This window comes from Lactuca serriola, chromosome 4, assembly GCF_051521515.1.
Source record: "Lactuca serriola cultivar US96UC23 chromosome 4, Lser_US96UC23_V15, whole genome shotgun sequence".
Taxonomy (NCBI): Eukaryota; Viridiplantae; Streptophyta; class Magnoliopsida; order Asterales; family Asteraceae; genus Lactuca; species Lactuca serriola.
Genome location: NC_136411.1, coordinates 159854334 through 159870501, shown reverse-complemented (window position 1 = coordinate 159870501; position 16168 = coordinate 159854334).

Here is a 16168-nt window from a genome sequence, read left to right as displayed (position 1 = left end):
ACTTTAAACGGTCCAATAAACCTTGGACTCAACTTTCCCCTTTTTCCAAATCTTATAAGTCCCTTCCACGGCGAGACTTTAAGCAAAACCGAATCTCCAACCTCAAAAGTCATCGGTCTTCGCTTCTTTTCAGCATAGCTCTTTTGACGATCTTGAGCTGCTAACATTCTTTCCCTAATTATTTTCAACTTTTCAGCAGTTTGATGAACCATCTCCGGTCCCATAAACTGTTTTTCCCCAGCCTCAAGCCAACAAGACGGCGTACGACACTTCTGTCCATACAAAGCTTGATAAGGTGCCATCTTAATGCTCGAGTGAAAACTATTATTATAGGAAAATTCTACCAACGGTAAATGTTCATCCCAATTACCTAGGAATTCCAAGGTACATGCTCTCAGCATATCTTCAAGTGTTTGTATTGTTCTTTCACTCTGACCATCAGTCTGCGGATGGTAAGCTGTGCTTAAACATAACTTGGTACCCATTTCCTCTTGTAGACTTTTCCAAAACCTTGAGGTGAAACGGCTATCACGATCCGATACAATCGTTAACGGAACACCGTGAAGCCTCACAATTTCCTTCACGTAAGAATTCGCAAGCTTTTCCATAGACCATTTCTCCCTGGCAGCTATGAAATGCGCACTCTTAGTGAATCGATCAACGACCACCCAAATCATGTCGTGACCATTCTTTGTTCTGGGCAGTTTAGTGACAAAATCCATAGCAATGTCTTCCCACTTACCCATAGGCACATGCAAAGGTTCTAAACTCCCGTAAGGTTTCTGATGTTGTGTCTTGACTCTCGCACAAGTCCCACACTCGGCTACATACTTTGCAACATCAAGCTTCATCGTCGGCCACCAGTAGTAGGGTTTCAGGTCCCTATACATTTTAGTGCTACCCGGATGAATCGAGTACATGGTCTTGTGAGCTTCTTCCATCAGAAGATCTCTGACTCCTCCTGTCTTAGGTATCCAAATCCGATCTTGGAACACCTTCAGTCCATGACTGTTTACACCGAACACCAACGTTTTGCCCAAACGTTCTTCCTTTCGGTCATTTTTCTCAGAAGCTTCCTCTTGAGCTTTCTTTATACTTTCCACAATGGTCGAGACAACTTCAATTCTCAACGCTCTTGGCCTCTTCCTTTCAAGATTGACCTTTCGACTGAGAGCATCAGCAACAACATTAGCTTTACCGGGGTGGTAAAGTATCTCACAGTCGTAGTCTTTAAGTAATTCTAGCCAGCGTCGTTGCCTCATATTCAATTCCTTCTGATTAAAGAGGTATTGGAGACTCTTATGATCAGTGAAAAGTTTGCACTTCGTGCCATAGAGGTAATGCCTCCATATTTTCAGAGCGAAAACTACCGCTGCCAACTCCAAATCATGAGTCGGGTAATTCTTTTCGTGCTCTCTCAGCTGTCGAGACGCATATGCTATCACCTTTTCTCTTTGGGTCAAAACACAACCCAATCCAACACCAGACGCATCGCTATAGACAGCGAAGTCTTCAACTCCATCGGGTAGAGAAAGTATCGGTGCCTCGCATAGTTTCTTCTTTAGCTTCTCGAATGCTTCTTTATGCTTCTCACTCCAAGCATAAATAGCTCCTTTGTGGGTCAAAGCTGACAATGGACTAGCGATCGAAGAAAAGCCTTGGATAAACCTTCGGTAATACCCGGCTAATCCTAAAAAGCTTCGGATCTCCGTGGGACTTTTCGGTTGTTCCCACTTCATCACAGCCTCAATCTTCGCTGGATCAACCATTATACCTTCTTGGTTGACCACGTGACCCAAGAATTGGACTTCACGAATCCAAAAATCGCATTTGGAGAACTTTGCATAAAGCTTCTCCTCCTTCAAAACTTCTAACACTTCTCGCAAGTGTCTGCCATGCTCCTCCTGGCTTTTCGAGTAAATCAGAATGTCGTCTATAAACACTATCACGGATTTATCAAGGAAAGGATTACAAACCCTATTCATCAAATCCATGAACGCTGCCGGAGCATTGGTTAGTCCAAACGACATAACCAAGAACTCGTAGTGTCCATATCTAGTTCTGAATGCAGTCTTCTCGATATCTTGCTCTCTTACTTTCAGCTGATGATATCCTGACCTAAGATCGATCTTCGAGAAATAGCTCGAACCTTGCAATTGATCAAACAGGTCATCAATCCTTGGCAACGGATATCTATTCTTTATTGTTGCCTTGTTCAGCTCTCTGTAATCGATGCACATTCTCATACTTCCATCTTTCTTCTTCACAAATAACACCGGAGCTCCCCAGGGCGATGAACTAGGTCTAATGAAACCTTTGTCCAATAACTCATGAAGTTGCATCATTAGCTCCTTCATCTCCGTCGGTGCTAATCGATAAGGTGCTTTTGCTATTGGTGTGGTTCCTGGTAACAAGTCTATTCTGAACTCTACTTGTCTATCAGGTGGTAATCCAGAAAGATCTTCGGGAAATACTTCCGGATAATCACACACCACTGGAATGCTCTGCATCACCTTCTTTTCTTTCTTAGCATCAATCACGAATGCTAAATATGATGTACATCCCTTGGTCAAACACTTTCTGGCTTTCATTAGAGAAATGATCCCAGAATTCACTCGCCGTTTGTCCCCATACACCATAAACGAATCTTTTCCAGGCGGGTTTACTTTAACTATCTTTTTCTTGCACAAAATTTCGGCATCATTGGCGCTAAGCCAATCCATTCCCAAAACGATGTCGAAACCATTAAGTTCGATAGGCAATAACGCCTCGTGAAACTTATTCCCATTAAGGTCGATCAAGACGTCTTTCATACGATGGCTAACAAGTACAAACTTTCCACTAGCTACTTCGACTAATAAAGCATCATCTAGTCTATCAATAGGCAAAGCTAGCTTTCTACCAAACTCATGCGAAATAAAGGAGTAGTTGGCTCCAGAATCAAACAATATATGAGCAGGTAATTCGTTTACGAGAAAGGTACCTGAAGCGACATCAGCTTCATCTTTAGCAGCTTCAAGTGTCATCTGGAAGGCTCTTGCCTTCGGCTTTGGTGGAATGTTGGGCCTAGCTGCCTCCTTCTTCTTCGGACAGTCTTTCAAAATATGCCCCTCTTCATTACACCCAAAACACATCCTTTTGTTGTTCGGACATTCATTGGCAAAATGTCCAACCTTTCCACACTTGTAGCAGGTCACATCCTCGCTACATTTCCCAAAGTGCCTTTTCTTACACTTATCACACCACTTTGCTTCGCCTCCTTTTCCTCCAAACTTTTTCGAATCAGATTTCAAAAATTTTCCTTTCTTACCGGAACCAGATGTTCCATCAAACTTTCTTTTCTCACCAACCTCAACTTTGACGGTGGTTCTTCCCTTTATCATGTTTTCAACAGACTTGGCAGCCCAGATAGCTGCCTCTAGAGTAAGTGCCTGATGTACTGGCACCTCGTACTCCCATGGAAGTCCCTTCGCATACCGATCCACCTTTGTCAGCTCATCTGGAACGATACGCAAGGCAAACTCCATCTTATCGGTGAAGTTATTGGTGTATTCATCAACTGACATGCTGCCTTTCGTCAATGTCAAAAACTTATTCTCCAACTCCAACAGATTTTGAGTCGAGCAGAACTTGCGCTTGAACTGCACCAAGAACTCTGTCCATGACAGTTGCCGTGGCTCATTAGGGCTTAAGGTCTTCCCTAGAGTGTTCCACCAACGAACGGCTCCACCTCGGAATTGTCGCACGGCATAGATAGTTTGCAACTTACCTCTGCAGCCACATGTCATGAAGGCTAGCTCCATTTCGGAGATCCAATCCATAACCCCAATCGGATCCTCCTTTCCATTGAAGGTCGATGGTTTGCAAGTCAAAAAGTCCTTGTACTTGCATCCCATTCCATCATTCCTTCCATCGCGGTTATCTTGCCTAACTATCGGTGGGTTGGCTGGACCAACAGACCCACTGAAGTTTCCACCTTCTGAGTGCCCTTCATTCAGTTCAGGCTCTTCCACACGAATCGACAGTTCTTCACGATTTTGTTGAAGCAACCGTCTAGTTTCATCCATCTGACGATCCAACATCGTCTGAATCATCAATTGTACACCAGCCATGGTTATTGGCTCAGGTGCTGCTGCTACGACAGGTATTGGCTCAATCACTGGTGGTTGATTCCTATTTTCGTCAGCATTTCCAACTCCACTTCTTGTTCTCACCATTTTGATCTACACACCGAATAAGGTGAAATTAGATCCTCAATCATGATAGATATTCAAATCATCCTTATCACTCCGAAACGTTTATATGCTAGTTCTAATATCGTAGACGTACGCTTAGAATCCTACACACATAAGGTTTCTAGATCCGGTCGGCAACAGACCATAGATCCGAACAAATAATATCATCTATATGGCAACATATAACGTTTAGCACATAAAAGCATTTTAGGCAACTTTCCTAAAATAAACTAGTGCTCGTGTCTAAATCACAACAGACACACATCTCAAAACTTCACTTAGCATTCTAAGTTTAAGCCTAGAAATCCTACAAATTCCTAGTTCGCTTAAACTAATGCTCTGATACCAACTGTGACATCCCCAAAATCTCGGCCAGAAAAGACCGATTTTCATTTATGCTTTTAAATATTTTCATAGTAAATCCTTTTGATTTGAAAGAGTTGCGGAATTTGTTCCCAAAAACAAAACATGTTAAAACAATGTTTACCAAAGCATTTCATAAAAGAAATGTATTTTTCATTATATAATCAAAACTCGGGGTGTCATGTTCCGATACATACCAATAAGCATAAACGATAACATTACAAGTCATTCAACAAATATAAACATATGCAAACTTGTAAACAAAACAACTTGATGGATCATCCATATCATGCCCTTCCGCCACTTCCTGTAATACAATTTAAAACTGAGTGGGTCAGGCTTGGGAGCCTGGTGAGCATATAGGGTTTTCAACCCACAATAAATATCATATTTAATTTTTCACCAACCAACAATAACCCAATTACCCATTCCCGTTATTCTCACTTTAATGTCCCTAAAACAACTAACATAAGGGACCTAGTCTAAGAATATTCCATCGGGGCGACAACACATGCTTCGGGGGTACCTCAGCAATATAAGTCAAATAAGGCAACCATGAGGGGGATGGAGTACAGCGAATGAACACCCAAGTTCATTAACACCTACAGGTGGCGAACCTGCTAATGTTTCCACAAGACTGTCTAGAATAGCCAGTGGTCGTCATCTAAACTCCGCTAGATGACTCAATCAAACAACAACGAGGCCTCTCATCTGTTTATTACACACCAACTGTCTACCCATGTTCTACCCAACATATTAGTAGATAAAAATATACATTTGTATACATAGTTTAAAGAAAACCTGTATAGCATGCTTTAATCAACACATATATCACATAACAGATGAGGCACAACACACATAACACATATCTCATAAAGAAATAAGCAGATCTGTAAGATAGAAGAGAGTGAATACTCATTCACACATAACACAACCAAATATATACACATAGCACGTATTTTATATATAATACTTCGTATTATTGTATTTGGAAAGAAAATAACTACACACTCACTTGATCAGAAGATGATCGGACAACACTACGGCTTATAAAAGTAGTATTCCTCAGCAAATCTGGAAGATCTCCTCGAAAATCGAACTTCTTGCGGGCAGAGCTTCGACTCGGGAACCGCACTTCTCGGGATCTTCGGGATCTCGGGACTTGCCTCGGGGCTAGAGTATGATACCGGGGCTTCGGGGTAGCTTCGGGGGTAAAAATGCAGAGCTTCGACACGAAAATGAGAGGGAATTGGCAAAAATACCCGGAACCCTCGCATCCTATTTATAGGAGGCTGGAGCCTCGGAGTACGCGGGCCGTACTGCCCAAAACGTCATTGCTTACGTATCCGAAGTGCTCGAGTGCGAGTGTCGACATCCCTCGGAGTACGCGGGGCGTACCTCGGATCAGATCGGTGACTCCTTCGGATAATGCTTCCGAATTTTGATTTAAATTTAAATACAAAATGATTTATAAACTTCGGAAATTCATAACTTCTTCATACGAACTCCGTTTTCGACGTTCTTTATATCCACGGAAAGGTGAGACCATGCTCTACGACTTTCGTTTAGACTCCGTCGGCTAATTTTGATTTTATTTTTTATTAATTATTTTTAATAGGCCGGGACAGAAACTTTCGTTATAAATTCATAACTTCTTCGTTTGACGTCCGTTCTCGCCTAACTTTTTATCGCTTCGATACCAACAATGAGATCTTCGATTCTCATTTAGATTGCTTCGGCTAACAACCGCTCGATCTCAAATCGAGTAAAACAGGCTGTATACCGCTAAGCCGGAACTTCGATAAATCATAACTTCCTCATACGAAGTCAGATTTGGGCGTTCTAAATATATTCGGAAACCTCGTTTCAACTACTACAACATTATTCAAAGATATTAAGTTTATTTTACACTTAAATTTTGACGCTTATTTTTATTCTTAATTAATCAAACCACATAATTAAGCAATTAAGCACAAAACACATAATACTCAAATAATACAATCTTATTATTTCAAAACGGGTTACAGAGGTCAACCTAGACTATTACATTGCTACAAATGGCAAGCCCGAAACACAGGCGTTACAATTCTCCCCACCTTAGAATGATTCTGTCCCCAGAATCACACATCAACAAACAAATGCGGATAGCGACTCAAAATGTCACTCTCCGTCTCCCAGGTGAGATTCGGCCCATTCGTGTGTTTCCATCGGACAAGCACTAACCCAACCATTTTGCGTCGCAACTTCTTAGTCTTTCGGTCAACAATTGCCTCTGGTTCTTCAATCAACCTTTTGTTCTCATCAATTCTCAATTCAAAAATTGGAATTATATCGGGAACTTCTCCCGTGAACTTCCTCAAATAACACACATGAAAAGTGTTGTGAATTCCATTCAGCTCTTCGGGTAATTCGAGCTTGTAAGCTTGATTCCCAATCCTCTGAAGGACTTTAAACGGTCCAATAAACCTTGGACTCAACTTTCCCCTTTTTCCAAATCTTATAAGTCCCTTCCACGGCAAGACTTTAAGCAAAACCGAATCTCCAACCTCAAAAGTCATCGGTCTTCGCTTCTTGTCAGCATAGCTCTTTTGACGATCTTGAGCTGCTAACATTCTTTCCCTAATTATTTTCAACTTTTCAGCAGTTTGATGAACCATCTCCGGTCCCATAAACTGTTTTTCCCCAGCCTCAAGCCAACAAGACGGCGTACGACACTTCTGTCCATACAAAGCTTGATAAGGTGCCATCTTAATGCTCGAGTGAAAACTATTATTATAGGAAAATTCTACCAACGGTAAATGTTCATCCCAATTACCTAGGAATTCCAAGGTACATGCTCTCAGCATATCTTCAAGTGTTTGTATTGTTCTTTCACTCTGACCATCAGTCTGCGGATGGTAAGCTGTGCTTAAACATAACTTGGTACCCATTTCCTCTTGTAGACTTTTCCAAAACCTTGAGGTGAAACGGCTATCACGATCCGATACAATCGTTAACGGAACACCGTGAAGCCTCACAATTTCCTTCACGTAAGAATTCGCAAGCTTTTCCATAGACCATTTCTCCCTGGCAGCTATGAAATGCGCACTCTTAGTGAATCGATCAACGACCACCCAAATCATGTCGTGACCATTCTTTGTTCTGGGCAGTTTAGTGACAAAATCCATAGCAATGTCTTCCCACTTACCCATAGGCACATGCAAAGGTTCTAAACTCCCGTAAGGTTTCTGATGTTGTGTCTTGACTCTCGCACAAGTCCCACACTCGGCTACATACTTTGCAACATCAAGCTTCATCGTCGGCCACCAGTAGTAGGGTTTCAGGTCCCTATACATTTTAGTGCTACCCGGATGAATCGAGTACATGGTCTTGTGAGCTTCTTCCATCAGAAGATCTCTGACTCCTCCTGTCTTAGGTATCCAAATCCGATCTTGGAACACCTTCAGTCCATGACTGTTTACACCGAACACCAACGTTTTGCCCAAACGTTCTTCCTTTCGGTCATTTTTCTCAGAAGCTTCCTCTTGAGCTTTCTTTATACTTTCCACAATGGTCGAGACAACTTCAATTCTCAACGCTCTTGGCCTCTTCCTTTCAAGATTGACCTTTCGACTGAGAGCATCAGCAACAACATTAGCTTTACCGGGGTGGTAAAGTATCTCACAGTCGTAGTCTTTAAGTAATTCTAGCCAGCGTCGTTGCCTCATATTCAATTCCTTCTGATTAAAGAGGTATTGGAGACTCTTATGATCAGTGAAAAGTTTGCACTTCGTGCCATAGAGGTAATGCCTCCATATTTTCAGAGCGAAAACTACCGCTGCCAACTCCAAATCATGAGTCGGGTAATTCTTTTCGTGCTCTTTCAGCTGTCGAGACGCATATGCTATCACCTTTTCTCTTTGGGTCAAAACACAACCCAATCCAACACCAGACGCATCGCTATAGACAGCGAAGTCTTCAACTCCATCGGGTAGAGAAAGTATCGGTGCCTCGCATAGTTTCTTCTTTAGCTTCTCGAATGCTTCTTTATGCTTCTCACTCCAAGCATAAATAGCTCCTTTGTGGGTCAAAGCTGACAATGGACTAGCGATCGAAGAAAAGCCTTGGATAAACCTTCGGTAATACCCGGCTAATCCTAAAAAGCTTCGGATCTCCGTGGGACTTTTCGGTTGTTCCCACTTCATCACAGCCTCAATCTTCGCTGGATCAACCATTATACCTTCTTGGTTGACCACGTGACCCAAGAATTGGACTTCACGAATCCAAAAATCGCATTTGGAGAACTTTGCATAAAGCTTCTCCTCCTTCAAAACTTCTAACACTTCTCGCAAGTGTCTGCCATGCTCCTCCTGGCTTTTCGAGTAAATCAGAATGTCGTCTATAAACACTATCACGGATTTATCAAGGAAAGGATTACAAACCCTATTCATCAAATCCATGAACACTGCCGGAGCATTGGTTAGTCCAAACGACATAACCAAGAACTCGTAGTGTCCATATCTAGTTCTGAATGCAGTCTTCTCGATATCTTGCTCTCTTACTTTCAGCTGATGATATCCTGACCTAAGATCGATCTTCGAGAAATAGCTCGAACCTTGCAATTGATCAAACAGGTCATCAATCCTCGGCAACGGATATCTATTCTTTATTGTTGCCTTGTTCAGCTCTCTGTAATCGATGCACATTCTCATACTTCCATCTTTCTTCTTCACAAATAACACCGGAGCTCCCCAGGGCGATGAACTAGGTCTAATGAAACCTTTGTCCAATAACTCCTGAAGTTGCATCATTAGCTCCTTCATCTCCGTCGGTGCTAATCGATATGGTGCTTTTGCTATTGGTGTGGTTCCTGGTAACAAGTCTATTCTGAACTCTACTTGTCTATCAGGTGGTAATCCAGGAAGATCTTCGGGAAATACTTCCGGATAATCACACACCACTGGAATGCTCTGCATCACCTTCTTTTCTTTCTTAGCATCAATCACGAATGCTAAATATGATGTACATCCCTTGGTCAAACACTTTCTGGCTTTCATTAGAGAAATGATCCCAGAATTCACTCGCCGTTTGTCCCCATACACCATAAACGAATCTTTTCCAGGCGGGTTTACTTTAACTATCTTTTTCTTGCACAAAATTTCGGCATCATTGGCGCTAAGCCAATCCATTCCCAACACGATGTCGAAACCATTAAGTTCGATAGGCAATAACGCCTCGTGAAACTTATTCCCATTAAGGTCGATCAAGACGTCTTTCATACGATGGCTAACAGGTACAAACTTGCCACTAGCTACTTCGACTAATAAAGCATCATCTAGTCTATCAATAGGCAAAGCTAGCTTTCTACCAAACTCATGCGAAATAAAGGAGTAGTTGGCTCCAGAATCAAACAATATATGAGCAGGTAATTCGTTTACGAGAAAGGTACCTGAAGCGACATCAGCTTCATCTTTAGCAGCCTCAAGTGTCATCTGGAAGGCTCTTGCCTTCGGCTTTGGTGGAATGTTGGGCCTAGCTGCCTCCTTCTTCTTCGGACAGTCTTTCAAAATATGCCCCTCTTCATTACACCCAAAACACATCCTTTTGTTGTTCGGACATTCATTGGCAAAATGTCCAACCTTTCCACACTTGTAGCAGGTCACATCCTCGCTACATTTCCCAAAGTGCCTTTTCTTACACTTATCACACCACTTTGCTTCGCCTCCTTTTCCTCCAAACTTTTTCGAATCAGATTTCGAAAATTTCCTTTCTTACCGGAACCAGATGTTCCCTCAAACTTTCTTTTCTCACCAACCTCAACTTTGACGGTGGTTCTTCCCTTTATCATGTTTTCAACAGACTTGGCAGCCCAGATAACTGCCTCTAGAGTAAGTGCCTGATGTACTGGCACCTCGTACTCCCATGGAAGTCCCTTCGCATACCGATCCACCTTTGTCAGCTCATCTGGAACGATACACAAGGCAAACTCCATCTTATCGGTGAAGTTATTGGTGTATTCATCAACTGACATGCTGCCTTTCGTCAATGTCAAAAACTTATTCTCCAACTCCAACATATTTTGAGCCGAGCAGAACTTGCGCTTGAACTGCACGAAGAACTCTGTCGATTCTCATTTAGATTGCTTCGGCTAACAACCGCTCGATCTCAAATCGAGTAAAACAGGCTGTATACCGCTAAGCTGGAACTTCGATAAATCATAACTTCCTCATACGAAGTCAGATTTGGGTGTTCTAAATATATTCGGAAACCTCGTTTCAACTACTACAACATTATTCAAAGATATTAAGTTTATTTTACACTTAAATTTTGACGCTTATTTTTATTCTTAATTAATCAAATCACATAATTAAGCAATTAAGCACAAAACACATAATACTCAAATAATACAATCTTATTATTTCAAAACGGGTTACAGAGGTCAACCTAGACTATTACATTGCTACAAATGGCAAGCCCGAAACACAGGCGTTACAAAAGTTTAGAACCGTTATCCACTTCCGAGGATTGATGATTTGTTCGAACAAAATCCAAGGTGCATCTTGGTTCTCCAAAATTTATTTGCATTCAGGCTATCATCGGATGAGGGTTCGAGATGAAGATGTTCAAAAGACAGCCTTCAGGACTCGTTATGGTCACTATGAATTTGTGGTGATTCCTTTTGGGCTCACCAATGCACCAACAACGTTCATGGATCTCATGAACCGGGTGTGCAAACCGATGTTGGATCGGTCAGTCATCGTGTTTATTGATGACATTTTGGTCTATTCCAAGACCAAGGAGCAGCATGAGGATCATCTATGAGAGGTTTTGGAGACTCTGAGGAGGGAGAGGTTGTATGCCAAGTTCTCCAAGTGTGAGTTATGGTTGCACGAGGTGCAGTTTCTTAGGCACCTTGTCAACCAGAAGGGTATATTTGTCGATTCGGCCAAGATCAAGGTCGTGATGTAGTGGGAGGTCCCGAGGTCTCCATCCGAGATTCAGAGTTTCCTTGGTTTAGCTAGGTATTACCAGAGGTTTATTGAGAATTTCTCCAGGATCGTAGATTCGTTGACTAGGCTGACGAAGAAGTTTGCTACTTTCCGTTATGGCCTGAGCAGCAGGCGGTATTTGAGACATTGAGACAGAAGTTATGTGAGGCTCTGATCTTGACCCTGCTAGAGGGTGTGGATGATTTCGTGGTGTATTTTGATGCATCGATTTCGGGACTGGGTGTAGTTTTGATGCAGAGGTGTTGTGTGATAGCTTATGCCTCAAGGCAGCTGAAGCCTCATGAGGCGAATTATCCCACTCATGAGTTGGAGCTAGGGACGGTTGTGTTTATCCTCAAGATTTGGCGGCATTACTTGTATGGGGTTCGTTGTATCATTTACACGAACCACAAGATCTTGAAGTATCTGATGGATCAGCAAAATCTGAACATGAGGTAGCGTATGTGGGTTGATGTGGTGAAGGATTATGACTGTGAGAATCTTTATCACCTGGGGAAGGCCAATGTGGTGGCCAACGTTCATAGCCACAAGTCGGCTTGCGCATCAATCAGGGATATTTCTCTAAGGATGACAATGATTACCCCACTACTAGAGCATATCCGAGAAGCTCAGGTTGTGGCTATGAAAAAGGAGCACCGGAGGAGTGAATGCACGAGTCGGCCCTTTGTATCTCGATCTTTCAGTAGGGAGTTTGATATGCCTATTGGGGAGTTAGAGTGTCTGTTGCGAGATTCTATCGCCAATGAGCACGGGATTTCTGGATCTGTAGTGTATCAAGCTTGCGTATTGGAGATCTTCGGGGTGCCTTATCTGATTGATCTGATCCCTATCCTCATGGGGATGTATGCGTGATAATGGGTATGGACTGGCTGCGCAAGTTTGGTGCCATTCATTTATTTACACTAGTGATCTACATCTCTTTTACACTAGTGATCTACATCTCTTTTAAATATCTCAGTGTAATGTAACTTCATATCGATACCTGTGATACAAATAAACTGAGTGGGTCAGGTTGGGAAACCTGGTGAGTACATAGGGTTTTCAACCCACAATAATATAATTATTATATTTAAACATCAAACAATCAACCCAATTACCCATTCCCATTATCTTCTTTAGGATTTACCCTAAGGATCACCTAATCCTTGTTCATTCATTCCTAAGGATCATCCTAACGAAACAACATGAAGTCCATTGTTGCCAATGATACAGTGGTCAAGCGCAGCTGCTAATATTATCACTTAGGCGCAGCTGCCAGAATTGGGACATTTTCTATGAGGCGCTTATGCCGGTATTGACCTTTAAACGCTACTGTCATGGTCATAAGGCTCCCTATTAGGTGCAGCTGCCGATACTATCGTTAGAGCGCAGCTGCTAGGACGTTTACCATAGATCTAAAACATCTACGAGGTGTGGTGCAGCTGCCAGTGCTCATCTATAGGGTACTAGGTCCACTGCTGCCAATGTCTACCTATAAGGCACTAGTTCCATACTACTAATGTTCCTCTATTTCAGCTTTTATCCCTCATCATTCATTTACCCATGTTTTACCCAACATATTTTGTAGATATAACATACTTTATACAGCTTACATCATTTAAAACATGTATAAAAATCTTTCACCAGCATAGACAACAAGTATTCAGACAATTTGCACACATAGCACGTAATTTATATTAAAATACTTCATATCTATGTGTATGATGAAAGGGACTATGCACTCACCTGATACGGTGGTGACTCAGCACTCGGACAACGCTTCGATACTCTCAAAACAATTTTCCTTCGATAAAACAACGAATTTTAAAGAAAACCGGGCTTTGCTCGGAGCAGCTTTTCGAAACCGAAAGACCCTTTTTCTCGGGATTCCGGGAGGCTCGGGGCTTCCTTAGGGTGCTAGGGATTTTTCCTAGGGCTTAGGGGGTTAAAATGGGTAGTGAGAGAAAGTAGAGAGAGAAATGAATGGAGAAATGAGTGAAAAATCCGGAAACCCTCGCCCCCATTTTATAGCTTGCGAGGCCTCGGACTACGCTGGGCGTAATCCTTGGCTACGTGGGGCGTAGATTGGATAGGGCTCCAGCTTGCGTACTGCTGGCTCACACTCGGACTCGGAAGGATAAGGCCAAAGGTATGTTGTGTACCCAACTTCGAACGTGGCGCATATGCAAGGCTTCGTGGCGATCATCGGATGCGAGGCCGTGCTCAGCAAGCAACGACTAAGATTTGGTCACATCACCACCTCCTTGCGAATTTCGCAATTTTCCTTTCCGGCTTCTAAAAATCATAACTTTCACATATGAGCTCCGTTTTCAACGTTCTTTATATCCACGCGAAGGCGGGAACGTACTCTACAACTTTTGTTTAGACTCCGTCGACTAATTTTGATTTTATTTTAAATTTTATATTTTTAATAGGTCGGGATAGGATTGGTCTGTTAAAAATCCATAACTTCTTCATTCGACATCCGTTTTTGTCTGTCTTTTTATCGTTACGCTATTATTAACAAGATCTTCGATTCTCGTTTAGGCTGTGTCGGTTAAAAACCGCTCGATCTAATATTCGAACTTCGGGTTGTACACTGCTAAGCCGAAACTTCGAAAAATCATAACTTCCTCATACGAAGTCAGATTTGGGCGTTCTTTTTATGGATGCTCTCGGTTTAGTGTATTCTACGGATTTTATTTAGACATCTAAGGTTGAATATTGCTCTATCGTAAATTCACTATTTATGTTTCCCGGTGTCATGTCGGTTCCGTCGCGAAACTTCGATGGGCCATAACTTCTTCGTTGTAACTCGGATTTCGGCGTTCTTAATATGTACGGAAACCTTGTGACATATTCTACGACTTGATTAAGATTATTTATTATAAATAATCTTTTGTTGAAAAGTCATTTTTGACACTTATTGCCTCTAAATTGACTAGCCCGGATCTGCGGACGTTACAATTCTCTCCCCCTTAGGATGATTACGTCCAGGAATCATCAACGAAACAGGGCTCGTATAATGACTACATACGTCATCTCTTCATCCTAGGTAATAATTATAACTTCTATATTCCTTCAAGTCTATCTCTTAGACTTATTGAGTGCAAGCAGTACTCGATCGTGCATCTGCTCTCTATCTCAGGTTAGACTCCAAATTATGACCTACCATCATGTGATGCACGTTTAGACTCAGGTCTCTTAGAGTTAAATTCCAGAACAGACTATACTTACCTTCATGTTCTAATGTGATATAATCACATTTTAAAAGGTAGCATTCCTATCTTCAAGCAACTATCGTGATACCTCTACTGATCACTTTGATTAATTCTTCCGGCTTGAGTCAGGTGCTACATCAGACTTGGTTCTCTAAACCATGTAACATACTCGTCTTAGTCGGACTCAATTCGATATGACCACTAGGGTTGGAATAACAATAATCTCCTTAATCATTACCGAAACGATGGTAACGACCTACTTGAATAAAACGAAATCGATTACTAGTTTCTTTGTAACCTTGTGACTTCCCCTGATCCAAGTGTGAGTCTTGTGCTTCCGGTAGTATAGGCCTCTACTACCATTCACACCTATTCATACTTGTCCCAAGTATTGTCCCGCAGTTTTCCAAGTCACCATACAAGAAAATCACATAACAACTTAACACATCAAATATCAACACGAAGATTTTATATTATTCCTTGAAATGATTATATAGGTGTTCAAGTTCACCCTAGACTATGCCTCTAACAGGCTACATCACGTGGTACTATCTACACGATTACTTCATAACTCGATCCTTGGATGTCAAGCCTTCACTCCTGAATCCTTGCATTGTCATCTGCTTCGTCAAGGATTATTTGAAATGCTCTCGCCTTTGGCTTTGGTGGCACATTTGGCTTTGTAGCCCCCTTTCTCTTTGGGCAGTCTTGCTTGAAGTGCCCTTCCTCGTTACATCCGTAACACACCCTTTTGTTGAATGCACACTCGTTGGCATAATGCCCATGCTTCCCACACTTGAAACAAGTCACATCCTCACTGCATTTTCCAGTGTGTTTCTTTTTCACTTTTCGCACCATCTTTCTTCACTTCCTCCTCCTCTAAACTTCCTTGTATTGGAATTTCTCTTCTCATTGGGACTTACCGATCCTTTCGTATTTCCTCTTTTCTCCAACCTCAACCTTGCTGGCATCTCTTCCCTTAATCATATCCTCCACAGATTTGGCAGCCCAGATAGCTGCTTCCAGAGTAGGTGCCTGACACACTAGCACCGCGTACTCCCATGGAAGTCCTTTTGCGTACTTGTCGATTTTTGTCAGCTCATCGGGAACAAGATGCAAGGAGAACTCCATCTTCTCTGTGAAGTTTTTGGTGTATTCATCAATAGACATGCTTCCTTTCTTCAATGTAAGGAATTGGTTTTCTAGCTCGAGCATATTTTGGGCTGAGCGGTACTTACGTTTGAACTGCACCAAAAACTCTGCCCACGTCAGTTGTAGGGGCTCATTGGGGCTTAGAGTCTTCCCCAGAGTTTTCTACCAACGAACCACGCCTCCTCTGAACTGGCGTACCGCAAACATGGTTTGTAGTTTGCCTCTGCAA